We start from the raw sequence: 4,725 nt of genomic DNA, 5'->3' as shown, positions 1-4,725 counted from the left end.
TTTAGTTCTTTATAAATTCTAGAGAGCAGACCTTTGTTTGAGTGCTTATTAGTTAAGATTTTTTTGAAATTTGTGGATTGTCTTCACTTTGTTGGTAATTTCTTTTGACGTGCAAAAACTTCTCAATAAGAGGAGGTCCCAATTTTTAATTCTTTCAAGTGTTATCTGTGGGATTTCATTTTTGTTTATGAACACTTTCCCTATCCCTATGTCTTCAAGAGTTCCTCCTACTTTCTCTTCCAGAGATCTGGAATGTTGAGATCTTCAATCCATTTTGACTTTAATTTATTGCATGGTGATAGATCTGGGTCAAGTTTTAGTTTTTGGCATGTAGAGAGCCAGTTTTTCCTGCACCATTTTTAAAGAGGCTATTTTTCTTTTGATCTTAACTTTTTAATGAGCTGTTACTAAAATAATTTTGATATCACTTAGACCACCTTATAACTCAAGAAAATGTGTGCTTTTAACTCTATATCTCAAATTACATTATGGAGCCAAGAATATAGCTCATTGGCACAAATGCCTGCCTGGCAAGTGCAAGGTCCTGAGGTCAATTCCTAGTTTTTTGTTTTATTTTATTTTTGTTTTGGTTTTTGTTTTTGTTTTCTTGGCAGAACCGGGGATGGAAGTCCGGCCTTTGTGCTTGCCAAGGAAGCGCTTATTCCATTGAGCCATCTCCCCAGCCCCTTCAATTCCTGTTTTAAAAAAAAAAAAAAAAAAAACTCCATCAAGTTGTCTTGGATTTTGTTTGTTTTTTTTTCTTTTTGTTTCTGTTTTGTTGTTTTGTTTTTGTTTTTTGTTTTCATTTCTTTTGGTTATTTTACAGTATCAGGGATTGTTTCTGTTTTGTTGTTTTCTTTTTGTTTTTTGGTTTGGTTTGGTTTGGTTTGGTTTGGTTTGGTTCTTTTACACTATGGGGGGTTGAACTCAGGACCTTGCACATGTCAGGCAGGCTCTTATTCTACTGAGGCTGACTGGAAGTCATCAAGTTGCATTATGAAAAAATGATAAAGAAAAATTGTTGAACTCAAATAAAAGGGAATGGCTATTTGTCGAGTAACATACAAATGGACGAATAGCAAATACACAAAACACACATACAAATATCTTTATAAAGTCAGAGTGTACCTCAAATATATTTTTGACCAAACTGAATTATAGTAATGTCATTATAATTTTAGAAGTAATAAGTATAAATAGACCAGTTAGATTTTGTTGTTTGTCAATTAGCAGAGATCTCTTATCAGAAAAAAATTTGGAAGGAATAGAATCTTTTATCTATAATTAATATGCATATTTTGTGTCATTTTGTCTTAAGAATACTGATGGCCAGGGAGATAGGTCAGTGGTCTAAGTGCCTGTCAGGCAAGTGCAGGGACCTGGGTTCAATCCCTGCTACCACAATTCATCCTGGACTTGCACTTTGCCAGCCACTGAAACTGGGCATGATTGCACATGCCTGCAATCCCAGCACTGGGGAGGCTGACAAAAAGAGGATCACTATGAATCTCATCTGCATAGTGAAACTGTATATCAAGTAAATAAATAAATCTTTTTTTGAATCTAAAAAAAAAAAAAACCACTGGTAACTTTCAGGTTAGTTTTCTCTCTGTATTCTATCACCTATTTAGACCATAGATTTTCATTTTGTCAGTTCCTTTATTAGGCCCCAGGTTAAATCTAGCTTCACCATTGTTAATTTTTTCTCCTGATTTGGCTTTATGGTACACCCTGATAGCACATGATGGTACCCAAATGGATCACAGAATTTTCTAAGCAGTCCACAGTAACTAAGGGATAATATTAACCCAACACTTGAATACTGAGGTTTTAGAAAAATCAACACATATTATAACATCTTTTGCCTTAAAAGAAAAACATAATAACGTAGCTTTCAAGGATGCAAACAATTTTTTATTTAAAGATAAAAATTTGCATTTGGCATGCTTTTCCACAGTTCATCTGGTCTTTGCTGTTCTATGCACGCTGATAATTTGTCAAACCTTGGCTCGTACTTCATTAGTTTGAGAGCCACACATGCAGTACTGAGTTTATCTTAGTCTGTTTCCTGTATTAGATTTGACAAAATTCAGAGCCGAAAACAGCTGCTCACAAGTGTAAGATGATCAAATCAAAGTAAGAAGAGCAATTCCAAGGGCTTTCCTTGACAGAAAATTATTTGGGAGAAAATTCCATGCTTAAAGATTGCATTTTCAGGGCTGGGGAGATAGCTCAGTAGAGTAAGCACTTGCCTGACAAGCACAAAGGCCTGAGTTCAATCCCTGGTTCCAAAAAAAAAATTGCATTTTCACAAGTATCAACTGTGCTTTCCTTTGTCATCCCTTCATCCTCTATCTTTCCAAGTGTTTCACACAGGTCATAGAATTTACTTTTGCAGACCAAAGCTTTCTTGAAGTTTAAATAGCTTCACTTCCAGACCATTTGGAAAATCTAACCAGTATAAGCAGGTAAGTTCAAGTTTTTCAAATTTGGTTTTCTCTCGAGAAGTAAGAAATAGCAGGGTTTGTGTCTAGCTTACAGGAGTATGAAAATCTGTTACAATACTGAAATTATACTTTGCAACTATTAAAAAATTCCTTGTGGATTTCCTGAAGGCTAGTAGTATTGTCTACTAATGTTTCAGAATTTTCTGAATACATTTTTAGATTTGGAAAATATTTTATCTGCCTACTCTCAAAGTCTTTTTCCAAAACCTGCAGTTTTCTCTCAAATCCCTTTTGCTGTTTTCCCTACACCTTTTAGTATTTTATTCAGCACACTGAAGAATGATGTAAGATATTCAGAAAATATTAGGCTAGCAAAGCCAGGTCATATCACTGAGATATGAATATTTCTGTACTTTTTGCATTCATAAACAGCATAGTTTCATCCATACAATCTACAAATCTGTCCAGGACTCATCCTCTGCTCATCCACTGGACATTAATGTACATATATGAAGCATTCTCTTTTGCCTAAATCTCAAGAAGAACTTAAACTCAAAAATTAACAGTAAAAATCATTTTTGTGCTATCTCTGAGGATATCACCTACTTTTGCTGCTTTCCCTGGCACAAAGAGCTTCCTGATGCTACTTGTGAACTTAGCCAAAAGGTCAAGAAGCAATCAAAGAGCTACTTCATGTATAACACAATAAAACTGAACAACTGGATATTTTGCTTCTTTAACAAAGCTATATGAAACCAGATGTTGCTTGACCATGCAAGAGGCACCATCACTAGTAATTAAAAACTATGTTTTCTGGTCTTATATCTTAGTTTTTATAACAAAAAGGCTCCATCACATCATTGTAGATGTTTTTCCATTGGGTTATTGCAGGCAAAGACATCAGTTTCACCAGCTCTTCTATGATATCATCATGACATCATCAACAGCTAACATAAAACTACTACTATCCTTGTATTATTATGTGCATCTGTGCTTTCATCCATGCACATAGAATAACTCACTGATGGGTGAGTTAACATCACTTGTGATGCACAAGACTCAATATTTAACAGTTTTTCTAAGTGTCATCTCAAGGATGCACTGCATAGTTTTATCCTTATTTGAAAAATCATGGAAAAGGGAATTACTCCAAGACAAGATGGCCTTTTTGATAAAATCCCAATCAGAGAAGATTATCATGGTTTTCTATGAACAGTGAAATTTGAAAGCTGGTAGCTGGCAGATGATATGTTTTAGAAAGATAGTTGCAAAAACTAAGATACTAGGATACCAAGTGACAAAGACTAAGATATTAAAACCTAATATCTTAAATATTATTCCCTTAGTTTTCCTTCAAGAAACACTTTCCTTTCATTTTCAACAAATTTTGCAACACTTTTGTGGTTGATGGTAAGGTGTGATCTGATGTTTGATGAGCAATACATACCATTTTCACTACACAGGATACACAAAACTTTCCCATTGTTTTTTTGTTTGGTTGGTGGTTGTTGTTGTTGTTGTTCAGACTTTGATCTTTTTTAATTTTTAAACAATACATGAAATTTTTATTTAGTGAAGACAGTATTCGCAAGTTTTATTTTTTTAATTTTTATCTATTTATTTTTTTAGTATAACATATATACCAGAGATATATTTTCTCCTTCATAGAAGTGAAGAAAAGTAGAGGGGTTCACTGATGTGCAGCCACTACAATCACCTAGGTGAGTACACAGTACACAAGGGCTCTTTCCCTGGGCTCTAGCTACCATTCTCCACACTGACGTCAGATTCAATTTTCTAAGCATGATTGAGCTCATATTATTTTCTGACACTTTCCCATTGTGTCACATCACTTCAAATGACTCTGTTCAGGCCTCTTGGAATGATCTTTCACCATTTGTATTCAGATTTGCTGTTGGTTTTTGTTTTTGTTTTGGGAAGGTGTTGTTCTTGTTTTGTTTTGGGTATTTTTGTTTTGTTTTGAGGTGGTTGTTTTGGTTTGGTTTTGGTTTTTCACTATACTTATTTTTTGTGTACTAAAAACTTGGAGTCTTATAAACCAAACTGCACATATTGCAGGTTAATAATTAGCTTCTCTTCTGGAGGGTTAATAACCTAAGTTAGCAGATCAAAATTGGAGAAAAGGAAGGGTTGCATGGTTAGCCAACATTTTGGCCCTAGCCTTTTAAGGTCAGTGAAGACTCGGGACATAGGAGAACTTGTACTGTAACAACATGTAACTCAGTTGTGCTCCAAATTTTCTGATCAAGAAGATTAT

This window comes from Octodon degus, unplaced genomic scaffold (genome assembly GCF_000260255.1).
Source record: "Octodon degus isolate 3935 unplaced genomic scaffold, OctDeg1.0 scaffold00287, whole genome shotgun sequence".
NCBI classification, from domain to species: domain Eukaryota; kingdom Metazoa; phylum Chordata; class Mammalia; order Rodentia; family Octodontidae; genus Octodon; species Octodon degus.
This window is presented reverse-complemented; position numbering follows the sequence as displayed.